At 36.4% G+C, this 19,700-nt stretch overlaps 1 protein-coding gene and 1 long non-coding RNA gene across 9 annotated transcripts in view; one reads left to right on the forward strand and one right to left on the reverse strand.

Moving 5' to 3' along the window:
• The window catches only part of ANO3 (anoctamin 3), a 426,063-nt gene that overhangs the window by 248,229 nt on the left and 158,134 nt on the right, over window positions 1-19,700 (reverse strand). The gene's annotated exons all lie outside the window — the stretch shown is intronic.
• Window positions 4,741-9,696, forward strand: LOC127484448 (uncharacterized). The gene is made up of 3 exons (XR_007911451.2): window positions 4,741-4,975; window positions 7,160-7,306; window positions 9,481-9,696. It is a non-coding gene; the product is annotated as an uncharacterized lncRNA (long non-coding RNA).

Consider the following 19,700-nt stretch of genomic DNA (forward strand, 5'->3'; position numbering starts at 1 on the left):
GAATACCATATTTCAGGACACAAGTAAAGGAGGTGGTGGTGTAGTAAACAGATTTTACAACTCTCAATCCTCATGATCCCAATAAGGCTATAAAAGATTTAGAGAGAAAGATGTTAGCAAGCAAATTTTGAGGAACTTTTGGCATGTTGTGTATCTCTCTCCCCTAAAGGGAGGATGTCAAAAGAGAGGTCATAAGGAAATCTTGTGTAGAGCAGGGCTTTCTGATAATTTGGAATAACAGTGAGATGCCAGACTTATAACTGAGGCTTCAAAATGGTAAGTGACTCACTGGTGAGCACTTCTAGCACTGGTGTAAAACAGGCATTTCTTTATCAGGACTAATGTTCGACTCTGCATTTCACAGGGTAAAATCCAGACCTCCACTGGATTGAATGGTGGCCACCTACAAAAGAGGTACCATGTGTGGTTTAGATTTTGCCAAGGAGTTAGCTGCTGAAAGTTAGACAGAGGGTTAAACAGAGTCAGGTTCCCTGTTGGGAGGAAATGCAGAGAACCAGGAGTCAAAGACAATGTCTTAAACTGTCAGCAAGTTCGCATCACCTTCTATAAATGAGAGATCTCCAGAGACTGCAGCAGGGGGAGGTTTCTGAAATAAAACAATGGAAACACTTGGTTTAAATGAAGGTTTGCTGCAAAGCCTTGCAAGTACAATGCTGTCCCACAAGTGTACCAAGAAACAAAAATTACCTGCCCCATCCCTTGACTCTACCATTAAAGGACTAGCAATCCAGCTTTGCAAAGTTGTGCAAGAGGAGAAAAAGGGAATGCTTGAGACAGGGCATTCCTCTCTCTGGGAAGAAGAAATAGAGTTCACAGAACATGTCCCAAATTTTTCTAAGGGCAAGTGAAGAATATGAGGTAAATTTATTTATGCAGAGGCAAAATAATTTCATCTTGGTAATGCATCCTGTATGTCCTGCTCATTCAGTATCATCAACTTTCATAATTATGTAATAGATCATTATGTATTTGATATAGTATAATTTTACTCAGTCAATGCTTTTTTTTTTTTTTTTTTTGACAGGCAGAGTTAGACAGTGAGAGAGAGAGAGAGAGAGAGAGAGAGACAGAGAGAAAGGTCTTCTTTCCGTTGGTTCACCCTCCAATGGCTGCCGTGGCCGGCATGCTGCATCAATGCGAAGCCAGGAGCCAGGTGCTTCCTCCTGGTCTCCCATGCGGGTGCAGGGCCTAAGGACTTGGGCCATCCTCCACTGCACTCCCAGGCCACAGCAGAGAGCTGGCCTGGAAGAGGGGAGGGGCAACCGGGACAGAATCCGGTGCCCCGACCGGGACTAGAACCCGAGATGCCAGCACCGCAGGCAGAGGATTAGCCAAGGCGCCAGCCCACCTTCTGTTTTCTTACTTAACTGCTCTCAAATTGTTACCAACCAATTCAAATAATTACATCAACCTGGACATTCAAAGGCAGCTCAGTATATGATTTTGGAGTTAGGCAGTAAACATGTATTTCAGAAATACATTGAGTTTGTTATAAACCTCTTCTAAATTTTAGAATTTTAGATGGTTTATATGAAAGCAGAATTTCAATCTTCTATGAGACACTTATTCAAGAACAAAATAATACTTCTCCAAAACTAAACAATAAAAAGATAAAACAGTATAAAATGTAACCCGATACATTCAACTTTTAGACAAAATTGCAAACACGTGGTACTCAATATATGCTCATGGTTAAAATGTAAGACTTCATGGGAAAAAGAATATGCTTTTCAAATGCTAATCAAAGTTCATAAGGTCTCTAAATAATGATCACTACAGCTACTCATTTGCAAGAAATTGCTTACTTTAACATGAGCAGCTCATATTGGCTAATGTTGGAGAAATGTAAGTAGCACACTAAAATATGCTGGTTCTCATAATTATTTATTCACTCATTTTGTTTTTATTCATTTTAGTTAGTTACATAGAGATATTCATTCCACCTTAAAGCTTATAAAACCTTTATAAGACAAGTACCATTAATATCTCCATTATACTGAAGAAGAAGTTGAGAATCAGCACCAGAGCTGGGTTAAGACCACAGAGCGGTGGTGGAACTTGGATTTGAAACCAATCTCAATGTATTTTTAATTTCCTTGCTACAGTGTTTTGTACATTTTTTTCTCTAATAAAGAAAGAAAATACATCTCTCTGGCATTGGTTTTATGATGTTGCTATGGATACAGAATGGAACTCAAAATAGAATGCATTTATAAATGTATTTAACATATCAAACAAAATTAATCTAAAGATTTACTTCCTAGAAAGAAATTCTGTGGACCTCACCTCTAAGTACTGACCTTTGCATTCTAAACAAAAAATATACCTAGAGTTGCCTTGAAAGTTAGTCTGTTTTCAATTACAAAATATTCTCCAACATGTCTTCCAAGTGCTAACAGGATACAATAGCTTGGAATTCTATGGGTAAAATTTGTATTGCAGAATTCTATTAGGAAAATCCAAGGAAGAAGACTATAGAGAAATCTGTGTGTATACAGTGGTATAGGTTGTGTGTGGGTGGGTGGTTGTAAAGAGTTTAATAATTATATATTTAATTATACATGCTTAAATCCCCACTTGAATATATGCCTGAAAGACATCAAACCATCAATCAAATCTGAAGGACATCAAATTAGTCATAATGCAATCTCATAAGGTTTCATTTTAAATAATTCATTTAGATTTCTCTTGATCTTTGTTCCCTTATTGTAAAATAAGAAAACAATTAATTGCTTCTCATATATACACTTTAGAGTCTTAAGTTAGTTGATCCATGTATAACCCTTTTATTAGATTTATTAAGGGCTATTGTGAAGGGGAAAAGTTTCAACAAGGCTTTCATGGATTCCTTAATTGTCATTAATAGCCAACTATTTTATATGAAAGTTTATGGTAAAGCCAAGGCAATAAGATTATACATTTTTGTTATCCATAAGGCACATGCAGTACATTAGAAGAAAAACAAAACTTCATATACAAAATTCCTTTCTTTTCATAATGAAAGACTAGACATTTTAAAGGGTTTTCTTGTCAAAATACCACTTGAATCTAGTTAAAACATATTTAATATATTTCTAGGTTTATAGGAAGCAATGAAGATATCTAAAGGACAAATATAGATATATAACATTTATATAAGTATCATAAACATCATAATGAAGAATTAAACAAAATAGTTGAGATAATAAATGTTGCTTAGCTGGACATAATCAGTCCACAAAGTATATTCACTTCAAAACACCATGTTGTACATGATAAAAAAAAATTTAATACTATCTGAATTTGAAAGAAAAATTGCAGCCATCATGATCTAGAACAAGAACACTGATAGTGAGTGGTGAGTACATGGAAGCTTGTATTACCTGGGAGATTAGAGCTTTGGCATACTGCAAAATAATGCACTAAAATGTCAACTTTCACATTTAACTTGGATAGTTAAACTGTGGGAAAAAATTGTCTGAGGCACATTGATCCATGACTCCTAACAAAGAAAATGCCTATGGTCTCTGGAGAAAACATCCCAGGTTTAAACCTTCAGCATTCTCACAATTAAAGTTCTACTGAAATTTATATACAACAAATTTACCTCTTAAACATTCGAAGAAAGAAGCCTCCACTACTGAGAAGTAGGCCTGGGAAAAGCCATATGTTTAGCTACTCTGGGATGTTAGAAGGATTGTCAACCACTGCAACAAGGTGTTGCTAATTTCCATCACCTGGTCATGTTACCATAGGGCACGTTTATTTCACAATCAAATCACCATCTTTTCATGTGCAATTGACCAATCATTTGTGGAGAGATGATGCAAGTTATGAAAAATTCTATTACTCATTAACTTCCTCTCACCAACGTTAGCATACATTGAAACTTCTACCTGAATGAACTACATAATGCCAATTGCCAGATATTGATCTTCCAAATCCATTCTTTACCATTCTTTACAACTTTGTAAGTTAGTGCCATAATAGAAATCAGGACTCACCCTTCCATCATATATTGATATATGATATATTGATTTATGATGGCAATAAATACTGATTTATACCTACATACTTAAATGTGGAGTCACAAATTCCTATTTTAATCAATGGCTATATTTCATTATTATCATTATTTTACTCTATAGTTGTATGTCACCACATGCTCTGAATACATTTGTACTTTATTGCATAATAAGTTGCTCCTGCTCATCATCCTTTTATCCCCATCTCAGTCTAAATCATTTCTAAAGGCGCTCTATTTCTTTTTCACTGGAAGATGATATTTTAAACTAGTATCTGGGCACTGGGTGACCCTGCTTCTTAGTTATGTCAGGAATCAACTTGGAATTATGAACTTAAAATTGTGCAACATTTGCTACTTATAAATTATACATAAAAAATTAAGGCTAGGACTCATATAAATGAATAAATTAATTGAGCAGATACACACAATGCACACTGCACACAAATGTATAAACATTTACACATACTTTTATGAATTCACACACGTCCCTTCACACACATCTAAAAACATATTTATGTGCATGGATACGTATATATAACCTTCACATCATACTCATATTAATACTTCCAATTCTCCTCTGTAGTAGACAAACTAATACTCCCCTCTCAAAGACATCTCTTTCCAAGTCCGTGGAATCTGTGATGAAGTTAGAGATCTAGAGTTGGGATGAAGATTCTGATTCTAACATAACCACAGGGTTCCAATAAGAGGGAGAGAAAACAGTCACAGTCACATAGAGAAATGTAAGCAGAAGCCAGTTAAATAGAGTTGATGCTGCTACACTGCTGGCTTTTAAACAGCATTAGGGCAAAGGGAAGAACTGTAGTTAACCTCTGGAAAAGTTAAGAAAACAGATTCTTCCCTCCAGCCTGCAGAAGAAATTAATTCTTCTGACACCTTGACTTTAGCCCAGTAGAGTCTAATTTTGGATTTCTCACTTCCAGAAATGTAAGAGAATACACTTGTACTATTCTAAGTGATCAAATTTGTGGTAATTTGTTGTAACAGCAATAGAAAACTAGTATTTACCAAAGGACAATAATATTGTTTTTATCTTTCCTCTGTTCTATGTTTGTAACCTCTTTTACCAGCAGTCAGAACCTTGGAGACTCATAATGTCCCCATTCTATTTACTATATATTCAATATATTTTATCTCTTTTCTATTCAGGACTAAGGAGCAGAAAGCAAAATTTACAAATATCTCATATCTTCACTCAGAGTCAGAGACATAACCAATTAAAATTAATGCTATTTCTCTGTAAGCATTCCTCTCTGTAGCAAATTATTATGGCTCCAAAACAGTTATGCTCAGAGACTGCAATTCTTTGACTTCTCTCCAATTAATGCCAGTGTTTTCCCAACTAAAGAATGCATTCATTCAGCTTTGGTAACACACAGTTCTAATTATGTAAGCAGGATAATTTTTACATAACCTTGGCACATTCCCATTGAGTCAGAAAGTAGCATTTACAAGGCTAGGTTTATAACTGGTGTTAGCTTGCTACCAGTTAGAGGGTTTTGAGAAAGAATTTATGTAATTTCTCAGAAATGGTGATGAATTTCACAGCAGAAGAGCATTTGGGGACAACATTCTGCTTCTATAACTGTTGCTTCTTAGGTACCCAGCTTTTAAAAATAAGACTCATTTTTACTAAATTTTCTTAAAGTATAAGATCTATAATTTCTCATCTGAGATACTACAGAGTGGGTGGGAGAGGGAGAAGGACTAAGAGCCAATGAACCAAATCTATTACATCAGAAGGTATTTTCACCAATTGCATTCTCGTCTCCGGAAATACGAACAAACTGAAGTGTGAGAGTGTAAGCTGGCTACCAATTATGAATTTACAACTTCTTTGAAAACTATATTGATTGTATGGGTGCTATTTTTAATATTATAATATCAGCAGAGTCCACAACACTTCACTTCACCACTGCCTTGGAACTTTAATTTGGGAAATAAAAATGGACACATTTATGATTTACCATTTCTTATGCAATCTACTTCACGTTTGATGAGACTATTAAGCCCAGAAAATTCTTTGCACAAATTGAGGGTGTGTTTGCATGTGTGTGTGTGCATGTGTGTGTATGAATGCGCCTGTATACAAGAGAGCTTCAAAAAATTCATGAAAATGGAAATAATAAACAATGTATATTTTCTAAGCATTTTGTGAAGCAATAACTTATTACCCCAAATTTGCTAGAACTTAGGGAAAATATAAAAATTAGACAGTGACTATAGGTATCAATAAATTGTATCTTCAAAACAAATTGAAACACAAAGAATAGAATCATGATTTTTCTTGCCATCAAGAATGTTATTCCAGGAAATTAAAAAAAATATACAAAATCTATTTCATATTTTTTCTACAAGTAAAATGTCTAATCTTAACTCTACTGGAGAATCATCTTTTAAGTTCTAAGTCACAGCTTATTATTACTGTTTGTGTGAAATAATATGGCCCAGAGTCCCCTGATGAGGGAAGCTCTGGACAAGCTGATCTCCTATGTAACTGGCAATATTATTCATAAAACTCACAAGAATGAAAGGATGGGGTAGAGACGTAGTAGAAGTGAGGCTTTAGTGGCCATATATGACAGCCATGAAATCATTCTCTCAGTCCGCAAACATGTGTCATGTCCCTACTACTTGTCAAGTCGTGTACTATGTACTAATGAACAACACAAATATGTTTCCTAGGCATTTACACGCCAGTGGGATGAGATAGTGAATACAAAGTAAGTAACTCTGTGGATAATTCCAGGTGGCACAAAACCAAAATGTGATAAAAGAATGGAATTTAGAATGCAGTAATGTGAGAGCTGTTTAGGAAGGATGGGGTATTGTGGTAGTGAAGTGTGGCGTGATAAATGAAGGAACATCCACTATGCTAGGAGAGAACATTTTAGGGAAAGGCCACAGCAAGTACTAAAGTGAAAAAAAAAACCAAAACACCGTTACTCTGCTGTGGTGTCTTAGGGACACTCCACAATCACAGACTTAAAAGCTCCTGGTTATCATTAGGTTCCTAGGGCGACTGTCTTAGGAGATGACAGTAATTTACATACTGATTTGCCTCAGCCTAAATTACTAAACACTGTCTTCCTCTGACCTCTAACATTTTAGCCATTAGTGTCCACAACAATCTCAGATTTCGAAGAGAGAAGAACAATACTGAAAAAAGAAAATGACTGAATTGTGTGCCTGGATTCAGCCTCAACCGAAAGGAACAAAAAGCACAAAATGCAGTCTCATGAAATATATGCTGCTATGGTATGATACTGTATCCAATCTAAAAATCACATAGTGAAACCCAACCTCGGCTGGTGCTGTGGCTCAATAGGCTAATCCTCCACCTGCGGTGCCAGCACCCTGGGTTCTAGGCCTGCTCGGGGTGCTGGATTCTGTCCCGGTTGCTCCTCTTCCAGTCCAGCTCTCTGCTGTGGCCCAGGAAGGCAGTGGAGGATGGCCCAAGTCCTTGGGCCCTGCACCCTCATGGGAGACCAGGAGGAAGCACCTGGCTCCTGGCTTCAGATCAGCGTGGTACGCTGACCGCAGCAGCCACTGAGGGGTGAATCAATGGAAAAGGAAGACCTTTTTCTCTGTCTCTGTCTCTGTCTCTCTCTCTCTCTTTCTCTCTCACTATCCACTCTGCCTGTCAAAAAAAAAAAAAAAAAAAAAGGAAAAAAAGAAACCCAACCCTCAGGGCATCACATAAATATATGGGGGTTTTTGAAGGAGATTGGGTCATAACTACTCCACCCTCATCAATGGGATGATAATCCACGTAAAGAAGATTTGAGGGAGCCTTGTGGCCCCTTCTGCCACAAGGACTCATAAAATGCACAGTCATGAGAAATGTACCTTCACTAGATGCCAAAATCTGCTGATGGCTTGATTTTGGACTTCCTAGCCTTCAGAAGTGCAAAGAATACATTTCTGTTGGTTCTACATTACTCAGCTAGATATTCTGTTATAGCAGCCAGAATGGACTAATACGTGAGCACCAATTAATGTTTTCTTATTTCTAATTGCATCAAAATTGGTAAAGAAATGACAGTAAAGGACTTAAAATGATAAGAATAAATAATAAAATGTAACAAAATAACAATAACAAGGAATACTTCCATATTATCAACCTTCCTCTAAGCATTATACTAAGTGATTTATCTATTAAAATTGACAATAGAAATTCTCACAACTTTAGAATTACCAATAGGCAATTGGTATCTGACTTTAGCAATGAGATACATGTGAAAATTTGAGAATGAAAGAGGAAGCCAAGAAGAATTGTATCTATCAGCCCACAGAACCCAGAACAAAATTATAAACACCAAGAGCACTGAATGGGCAACACAAGGTGGGACTTCAAATCAGGATTAACTGAACCATATTTTGAGTAATGGGAATCCCCTCAACATATCTAATTGCACAAGGCACACATCTTAATTTACCTTTGTTCCTTCTTTTCCCTCACTTATTTTACCAATTTACCACCTGGTCCCTTCAATCCAACTTCAAACAAAAGCCAAATTTTTCCAGTTTTCACCATTCTTCCTACTTCAACATTTTAACAGCCAATGATCCAATCACCTCTCATGCAGATCACAACAACACATTCTCACTACCCTTGCTTCTTGCACTCGCATCCTATACAGAGCAATTTACAAATGGAAATTAAGTTATATCCCCGTGGTTTTTAAAACAATCCAATGTTTTCTCTCAAACTCAAAAATATCCAAATTTTACAACCAGGTTGGAAGGTTCTTTGTGTTCCACTAGCATCTGTTTTCCTCTTTCCAAACTCATCAATATCCTGCACTGGATTTTTCATCTTTTCTTTCCAGGGATAGCTCCCAATTATCTGTATTAGGTTATTTTCTGACACATTAATTCTTCTGAGATGTTTCTCTTTAATACCTGGCAGCCTCATATTCATTCTCTTTTCTAACACAGCTTTCATTCTGTGTATTACTTATCATTATTTCTATTTTGGGTTAGGTAGTTTTTATTTTGTATCAAGTGTATCAGATGAGACTCTTTTTGTCCCAGAGTTTTAGCAGGATATAGAAAAAGCTTAGAATAATATAGAAGTCACCAAGCATCTAGCATCCTAATACTACCTGATAGAGAAAGTTTGGATTGATCCAGAGTTGCCTATGAATTGGTATGTGTGTGTTGTTCTTGGTGCTTTTAACAAACCCATTTGACTGTTTCATGTATTACTATGTACTACTAGCTTTATTAGTAATGTAGGTGATTGTTTTGTCTCAATGTTCCATACTTTTGATACATTTATTGCTTTTATTTCACAACTCAAGACCCCTAGAATAACAAGAATGCATTTTGATACATTTGGACTCACTATTCCTATTGCCATATCCCCTTTTTTTTGTTTTTTTGTTTTTTTTTTCAGTTTTTTAAAACTGTGCTTTGTACATTTTCAGGAGACTTAAGGAATGACATCATTCTGCCTAGCTGGATGACTCCTGGCTTCTGCTAGTTTTGAGAGCTCTGCTGTAACTTTGCTGTCATATTTTTCTTATCATTTCATACACATCCATCTTTTTTCTTCCTTTCTATATGTAAAAACTAAACAATAAAGTAGTTAAGCATAATATGTGCCCAATCCTTCATCTTCTAATCATCTGTTATATTTTATATTTGTGTTCACGATGTATCTTTGCTTGAGCTCACAGAGTAGCAAGAAGATTTAATGCTGAATCTTCCACGGTTTGAATATTTTAAATGTGGCCGGCTATAATTCACTCACTTATTTGTGCTTGTAAGTATTCAATTTCTGCAAAAACACTATTTATTGACAACTTATTTCTAGTCAGGTAAAAGTCAAAACACTTGTATGACTATATTATGCATGAGTGGGAAAAGTCCCTTGGGGCTGCTGCCATGGCTCACTTGCTTAATCGTCTGCCTGAGGCGCCAGCATCCCATATGGGTGTCGGGTTCTAGTCCTGGTTGCTCCTCTTCCAGTCCAGCTCTCTGCTGTGGCCTGGGAAGGCAGTGGAGGATGGCCTAAGTGCTTGGGCTCCTACACCCGCATGGGAGACCAGGAGGAAGCACATGGCTCCTGGCTTTGAATCAGCATAGCTCCGGCCATAGCAGCCATTTGGGGGGTGAACCAACTGAAGGAAGACCTTTCTCTCTCTCTCTCTCTCTCTCTCTCTCACTGTCTAACTCTGTCAAGTAAATAAATAAATAAAAATTTAAAAAAGAGTCCCTTATACTCTTAGAACATAGTAGTAGTCCCTTATACTCTTAGAGCATAGTAGTCCATCATTTTTATCATGACCAAAATCATAATGCTGAATAAATTTCAAAGCAACCCTAAAGAAACTATATAATTAAAGCTCAAATAATTATTATTTAGCTTTTATCTGCTTCTATCAAAATTCGTTTGTTTTTTTCTTAAAAGTTACTCTTGCTAATTTCTGTTGTGTGAAGGAACTCCCTCTTTCAAAGGAATAGATTAATTCCAGGAGCAGAGATGAGCCTAAAATGGTATTTAGACATATACCAATATATACCATACAACTACCATATATGCCAGTTTTATGTTGCTTTAATTCACCCAGGTTCATAAGACATGAAAAATCCCCAAAACTGATGACACAGCTGTGAAACATGGAAATAAATAAGATTGCTTAAGATCAAGTTAAATTAACAACATTGGAACATTTAGTGTGTTTGGAAAGTATAGAAGTACTGCCTCAACCAAAAACTCAGAAATTTGTAAACATCTTGCTAGTTGTCTTCAATCATCTCGTAAAATCTTACTTGCTTCTTACTCCTTAATTGCTAATATTTGTTCAAATATAATGCTTATTCTTCCATTTTTTATCTGCATGAAACTTTTAACAAGTCTTTTATTCTTTTACATTAATTTATATCAATAACAAATACTAACATGGCATTATGTATAGTCCTTGTCGCTCCCGCTCTTTGTGGAGGAGCGACACTAAACCCTGCCTAGGCTTCATATCCGAGTCACGGCACCATTACGTCGCTCCCCGTCTTCGTGGAGGAACGACACAGGACCCTGCGCTGTTCTTTTGTCTGCTCGGCCCTCCCCGGGTTTGCTGCTGGTTCTTCCCGGGTTGGCTACCGTCCCTTCCACCTCCATGGAAGGGCGGTTCCCCCTGCCACTTTCCCCACTTCCGCGGGGGAGCGGCACACCACCGACGGCTCTCTCGGGGGCTGCACAGGTGTTCCTCTTAGATGTTCCCCTTAGATGTTCCTCATGCATGTTGTCTCTCTCCTCCTTTATAGTCCTCTTCCGCCAATCCCAACTCGGCTGCCCACACGCCGAGTACGCTGCTCTCCTCCAATCAGGAGCAGGATCAGCTCCTGGAGGTCATCACTCAAGTTGGCAAGAGGCAGCTGTGTAGAAGCTGTTTTCTCCTCTCCCAGCGCCATATTGTGGGAGAGCAGATGCATAGAATAAGTCTTAATTCCAGTAACTTAGTCTAGTCCGAGTTGCTCCCAGTTGCTCCCCACAGTCCTGAATACTGTGTGTACTTGTTTGTGTCTCTGTGTGCATATAAAACATTTTAAATTCTTATTGCACTGTGAGTCAGGTGACATTATATTCTATGTTACATATTTAAACTGAAACATGTATGTGAAACTTGCCCCCAAATCACAAAATTAAGTAGTACCAGAACTTTGATTTAAAATCTTAACAATTTAGTCCTAGAATATAAATTGTCTGATATATTGGATAATAACCAAAATTGCAGTGACTTTTTAACAAGCCCTTACACCTGTCTCTGTATGTACATGTGCTTATAAATATGGGTGTGTATATAGGTACAAGTATACATATATGTGTATAAATCTAGAAAAAGAATTAGATGCTGGAAATAAGACAATGTGAAAAAAGTTGCAATTTCTAGGTAGTGAAAATCAGTTTATGATTGATTTTATTTCATCGTTTTATTATTTATATTATCCAAATATTCTATAAAGCATGTATTGCTCTTATTTCCATGAAACAACATATTTTCAAATAAGATGGCTATAATATGAATATAAATTTTTAACAATGAGCTAGCTAATCTAAGAAAAACTTCAGATGTTCACTCTTATTTCACAATCATTTTCCTTGTTACATTTTTGGCACCAAACAGCATTTGTTTCATATTTTATGCATTCACCTTTCTTATCTAGTCTATCTCTGCAAACAGAATATTAATCTCCAAGAACAGAAATTCTTGCTCATCTTATTCATGGCTCTACTTAAAACAGTCTGGTATATTATACAAAATCAGTAAGCATCTGATTGGAAAAAGTAATTGAAACAGTGTAAAAAATAGTTACTTAAAAATTCAAGGTTGAAAGGGAAAATGCATTCACTAAAGATGCTGTACAAATGTTCAGTGATATCTATAAAAAGAAAATATATTGGTTCAATTTCATTTATGCAAGTCTGGCTTTTCATCATGAAGAGTACAGAAAGGCTAGAAATCCATTATTTAAAATTTTCAGTTACTGCTGGTACATATGCTGTTCTAAATAAGACAATTTAATTTTCATCCAAGAATGGGTCTAATCTTCACATCAAAAGAATCTGACTATAAAAAGAGAGAGAAAAGAATATTCACTCACCTAATTTTATTTTCTCTTTGGTAAGGCAGCAGGATACAAAGGATGAAACCACTGATGTTCACAAATCTAAAATTTTTGAGTATAGAAGGATACCTCCCACATGATGACTCATTGATACACCAAACTAGGGAACTACTCCAAGTTAGAAAATAACAGTAAATAAAGGAGTAGTTAATTTGTTTTTCTGTGAAAATGGAAGATGCTTTCTTTATACAGAGTTAGATTAGAGAAAATAAGGGTAAGTTTACAAAAAAGAGATTAATTGGGAAGAGCACTTAATTTGTTGAAGCTGCTTAAAAACAAAAGAATCAGAGTTGGCTGAAAATAAAAGATCAAATTAGAGGAGTACCCTAAAGGTGATCAAGGGTATTAGAGTAAAGGCAAGGAAGAAAATGGCAAAAACTTGGTAACTGACCACATGAATTATCTTATTTTTAAGGATGAAAATATGAAAAACAAATCATCTTTATATTATGGCTATTAACTTCAGAGATTTCAAACTGAAATAAAGAAACATTAAAAATAGTAGTAGGGTTGCGGGTGGGAGGGACGTTATGGGGGGGAAGCCACTGTAATCCATAAGCTGTACTTTGGAAATGTATATTCATTAAATAAAAGTTAAAAAAAATAGTAGTAGGGATTCAGGAGGAGCAAAACAGAGGACAGGTAGGGGAAGAAGGAGAAAAAAGGAGATAGAATAAGAAAAATTGGAGGAAAACAGTGGGAACAAAATTGTAAATTAGAAAATAGCAGAGGTAGGTGTTTGTCTAGCAGTTGGATGCCAGGTAACATGGCCATGTCCCTTATGGGAGTACATGGGACTGATTCCCAGCTCCAACTGCTGACTCCAGTTTCCTGCCAACACAGACCTTGTGAGGCATTTTGCATTGAAGTTATTGGCATAAACTATGGTACAGAGATAATTCAGAAATTAATGTTGGAAGCCATTTTATTATTATAGGAAAGTCCTGGCTAATAGATTCTTCAAGGCCACTCTGTAAGACACACAGAACTATTTATTATTACTTACAAAGTAATTGTATTCATCTTGATGAAACAAAGCAAATTCTCTCTACAGTTTTAGACAAGAGTTCTCTGTCACTGGGGATTTTGATTCAATATTTATGGAATTCAGGATTTTAATGGGAGAGAGAATCAACACAGAAAATATCCTGCCATTTAGAGACATGCATGGCCTTGAAAGCAGGTATAAGGAAGAGACAGACAGACAGTCTTTTTTGGAGCTATAGTAATATCTTAAAATTAATATAAAAATTCTATAAAATATTGGCAAGGGGTACAATGAGAGATATGATCTACTAAATGTATTTATTGAGAGAATGAGACAATTTGGTGGGCTGGCAAAACTAGGGATATTTTTATTCCCAAGAAATTTGTATTTTGGAATATCTTAGAGATATTTATGAGTTCTTCCATAATCCAGGTGAGGAAGCTTAAACCCATAACAATTAAATAACTTCCCATCAGTGACTTTGATGGTTAATGACATAATGCAAACCTATCAGGTAATCCACGTGCAATCTTGATTAACTGATGTCAGTTTTCAGGGTCTGTGTTAGTCAGGGTTCCAATATAATGTGGTTAAAATATTTATATACAGATGTTAGCAAATTTAATCTCTCCTAAAGTTTCTCTCCTTGTCTTATGAACACCAGCTTTCATCTGCTTCTCTACATGCCTTTTATCTGTGTACATGCATCCTTTGGTGCCTCTTGTTCTTCTTAAAAGAACAACAATAATATTGGATTATGGTCATGCATGTGTGACCTCATTTAATCTTAAATCAACTCTAAAGGTTCTATCCATACTTGCAGTTAGGTTTCAACATGTGAAATCAGGAGAAGGGGAGCACAATTCATTCAATAACAAGATTAAGTCAATAGGATAACCTAATTCTCAAAAGAGAAAGAAGCTACAGGTATTTGGGTAAACAGCAGCTTGTCTTGAGAAGTTTTTCCACTTAAGTGCCTATTTTTGGTCCACTAAGCCAAAACTTTGACAGTTTTTACAGTACTGCCTTTATGATAAGGTTGACATTATGTCTCTCATGATGGAACAACTATCCAGTTATATAGTTTGCTCTTGATTGACACATGTACATTTTTGTCCCACCAATTGAGCTGTTAAAATCTTGGGAATAGACTTCTATATCAGGCATTCAGCCAGTCATTGAGGTACTGTTAATGCTAAGAATATAATTTAAAGAGGATACATGTAACACTTTTCCTCATGAGGAAACTAACAATTAATATAATACAAAACAAATGGTGCTGGGAAAACTGGATCTCTGCATGCAGAAGTGTGAAGCAAGACCCATAACTTACACCTTACACAAAAATCCACTAAAAAGGACAAAGACCTAAATCTCGCAACCAACACCATCAAATTACTAGAGAACATTGGAGAAACCCTGCAAGACATTAGCATAGGAAAAGAGTTCTTGGTCAAGACCCCAGAAGCACAGGTAATCAAAGCCAAAATTGACAAATGGGATTACATCAAGCTGAGAAGCTTTGGTACTATAAAAGAAACAATAAGCAAGGTGAATAGGCAATCAACAGAACGGGAGAAATATTTTGCAAATCATGCAACTGATAAAGAATTAATATTTAGAATCCATAAAGAGCTCAAGAAACTCAGCAACACCAAAAGAAACAATCCAGTTGAGAAATGGGCAAAGGACTGGGACAGACATTTTTCAAGGGGAAATTCAAATGGCCAACAGACACTTTAAAAAATGCTTACAGATCATTAGCCATCAAGGAAATGCAAATAAAAACCACAATGAGTTTCACCTCACCCTGGTTAGAATGGCTTTTATACAGAATTCAACAAATAACAGCTGCTGGCGAGCATGTGGAGGAAAATGTTCCCTAATCCACTGTTGGTGGGAATGTAAACTGGTGGAGCCACTGTGGAAGACAGTATGAAGATACCTCAGAAATCAGAATATACACCTACCATATGACCCAGCCATCTCACTCCTGGGAATTTATCCAAAGGAAATGAAATCAGCATATGAAAGAGTTATCTGTACATCAATTTTATTGCAGCATGATTCACAATAGCTAAGATATGGAATCAACCCAGATGATCATCAACTGTTGACTGGAAATAGAAATTATTGTATATATACACTATGGAGCACTTCTCAGAAATGAAATTCTGTCTTTTGCAACAAAATGGATGCAACTGGAAACCATTATACTTAGTCAAATAAGCCAGTTCCAAAAAGACAGATACCATATGTTTTCCTTGATCTGAAGTAATTAATAGTGTACCTAAAATGTAATTTATTAGAGTGAAATGGGCATTCTGAGATTTGATGATTGTTTATAGCCCTTGTCTCTTCCATTGAGGAGCAGGTTTTTTTTTTTTTTTTTTTCATACTACTTGTTGAATTCTTAGTGAAGGGTTACTCTTTTTTTTTTTTTTAAGATTATTTATTTATTTGAAAGTCAGAGTTTCACAGAGAGAGAAGGAGAGGCAGAGAGAGAGAGAGAGAGAGAGAGAGAGAGAGAGAGAGAGAGAAGTCATCCATTGGCTGGTTCACTCCCCAGATGGCTGCAATGGCTGAAGCTGTGCAGGTCCAAAGCCAGGAGCAAGGAGCTTCTTCCAGGTCTCCCATGTGGGTGCAGGGGCCTAAGCACTTGGACCATCTCCTGCTGTTTTCCCAGGCCACAGCAGAGAGCTGGATCTGAAGCAGAGCAACTGAGACTTGAACCAGCACCCATATGTGATGCTGGCACTGCAGGCAGTGGCTTTACCTTCTATGCCACAGCACCAGCCCCATGAGTTAATCTTCTGAGTATAAAGTTAACAGAAAATATGTCTTTGTAAAAAGTAAAATGAGAATAAGAGATGGAGGAAAAAGAATGGGAGTGTGGGAGGGAGGGAGAGAAGGGTGGGATGAATCTCTATGTTCCAAAATAAGTGTATATGAAATGCATGTAGTTTGTATACTTTAAATAAAAAGTTTCTCGATAAAAACAAAAAACAAAAGAAAACAGTATTCATTCATTGTGTTGAAGAATATTCTTTAAATGGGGAATTTAGTGTTGTTATAATATAAATAAGTATTTTTAAAAATTTTTAATTTTAATTTTAATTAGTTTTTAACAGAATCAATGTGATTTGTAAATACAATTCTAAGAACATAATCCAGAATGTTGACATGATCCCTATCCAACTTATTAATAAAAAAGGTAATGAGTCCAAAAAAGCAAGAATATAGAACAAACTATTAAATCATAATTTATTAATATTTGTTGGTGCATATTGAAAACACTACAGCGCTACACTGCAATACACAGGAATGTCTCCTTCCTCCAAAGATCAAACTAATTTCAGAGCTGGCCTAGCCATTTGAAGTATATACAAGGAGCACAATTTGTTCATGAATTTAAAATAATGAAATTCCTCTAGTGGGGTCAGCCCCAGACAGCATGGTTTCATCCTCACCACTAGGCCATCAGCTTAAAAATCTATAGCCTTTGCAGTCATCAGTCATTCTTTTAAGACAAATTACTCAACAGAACAAGTGGGAATTCAGGGTCAGGTATAGCTGTTTTAGAGTTCACAAAGAACAATCTGAACTTAGTTAAGTTACTTGAAATTCGATAATTTGTTTTCCTGACTGAAAGACGGAAAAACATAAAAGCTGTCTTGTACTGTTTCAGTGAGAATTATAGATAATACACACAAAACTCCAAGCAGACTGTACAACATACAATAGGCACGCACAGTGGTTTTGATTATTATTTTGCTTAAAAACAAACATGGCAAAAATGGTTTTAATGATTAATTCAGATTTCCTCGCATATTATCATGAGAACAATTGTGAGTCTGCAATTTGACTCATCAAAAATCATTGCTAGGGTCAATGAGAATTTCTGCCATGGTATCAGGGAGAGAAGCTATAACCTGAGTCCCATTTAATTGCCATTCTCATATTAAAAAATTCATTATTAGGGAGGAAATGGTAAATAGAGACAGTAATGCACAATTAATTTAATTCACCCTGAATACATGAATCTCATACTGAATAAGTCCAAAAAAAATTGAAAACTGTGAAGCTACATTCTGAAATATACATGTGAAATAGAGGGATAAAAGTGTATATGAAAAACCTGAAACAGGGCTCACAATTCATATATACAGCCAGAACAGCTGTAGTGAGTGGAGAAACTAATCTTAAAGAAATATGCAGTTGTCCCCAAAACAAAGCAAAACGTTTAAGGAGTAAGGATAAATTCACTTGTAGTTTTATAAGAAGACCTCACTCGCCTACCTGAGATGTGTTCACAGTAGTTGGAACAATGTTTCAAAAATGTTAACTTCTAAATCATCTAGGCAGCAAGCACTAAAGCTGGCAGCTGACATAAGGAGCCTAATTACCATTCCTTTGCTTCTCCTTTGCAATAAGCAGATTTATTGCAAATGTCCTCTACTCTTTTTGCCTGGCACCCATAAGGGAGAAGCATAAACAACACTTCAACTAAATCATTACAATTATACCATCAATTGCACTACAAAAGGCAGTTAAATCAAATTTCTGTGTTGAAAGCAATTATGTTTTATTGCAAATATTACAATAAAGAATAGGTCTCCTCAAAATGCAGTTTCCATTTGTTCTGGTACAGTTTAATACAAAACCTGGAACAATAAAATGTCATCAGATATTTGACAGGAAAAATAAATCTAACATTCCCCAAACTTCTGCAAATACAGAACTCTTGCAAAATCATCCATGAAACTTTTTTCTGAAAACATTAGGGCTCTTAACAAACATTTTTAAAGAACCTATATATCTCTCATTTCCAACAACTACTCATTACACAACTTGTAAGTCTTGATTTCTTATATGGTTAAATCATCCCTGAAAATAAATGAATCTGGCCCTCCTTGACTTTTTAAAAAATGTTCATTTATTTAAAAATCAGAGCTAGAGAAGGAGTGAGGAGGGAGAGGGAGAGGGAGAGAGAGAGGCACAGAAACAGAGAGAGAAGAGATTGTCCATCCACTGGTACACTCTGCATATGGCCACAAAGGTCAGTACCGGGGCAAGATGAAGCCAACAGCTTTATCTGGGTCTCCCACATGGGTGCAGCGGCCCAGATACTTGGGCCATCGTCTGCTGCTTTTCTCAGGCCATTATCAGGGAGCTGGATTGAAAGTAGGGCAGCTGGGACACAAACTGGCACCCAAAAGGGATGCTTTGTTGCACACAGGGGCTTTACCCACTACACCACAATGCCAACCCCAGCTTTTCCTGACTTATAGGAGCCACATATACAACATTGTCATATGCTGAGTAAGAACATCAACAGAACATAATTTAGAGGTGAAGTTATATTTATATACTTAATACTGGTCCTTCTCTGACTATGCAACTGCTACTAATTCAAAATTGTCACTGCTACAAAGATGTCGGATTATCCAGTAAATTATAGCAGGTTTATAATGAACATACTATGTTTATCACTTGTCCACCTGATCCAGAATGTGACTAAAATTAAACTGAAAGAATCAGGATCCATTATTAGACTATTTAAAGCAAATCTGTCTGTTGGAATTCAGCAGCAGATAATGCTGAAAAAGCTTTTTAAAACATTTTTATTTACTAATTTATTTGAAAGAAGGATAGAGCTGGAAGGAGACACACATTCAGAGGGAGAGACCTACCATCCACTGTGTCACTACCCAAACGTCCCCAACAGGCAGAGCTGGGCCAGGCCAAATCCAGGAATCAGGAATTCATTCCACGTCTCTTGCGTGGGTGATAGAGACCCAAATGCTTGATCCACCATCATGTGCTGCCTCCCAAGAGCATTAGCAGGAAGCTGGATTTGAACAGGAGAAGCCAGGAGTTGAACTACTACTCTGATACAGGATGCAGACATCCAATGTGGCAGCTTAACCTGCTTTGCCACAAGGCTCACCACTAATGTAAAAGTTTTGAGAGAAAATAATTTCCATGTTAGAATTCTTTATCCACTGATAAAGAATTGATTTTTATCCT

Source organism: Oryctolagus cuniculus, chromosome 1, assembly GCF_964237555.1.
Source record: "Oryctolagus cuniculus chromosome 1, mOryCun1.1, whole genome shotgun sequence".
NCBI classification, from domain to species: Eukaryota; Metazoa; Chordata; class Mammalia; order Lagomorpha; family Leporidae; genus Oryctolagus; species Oryctolagus cuniculus.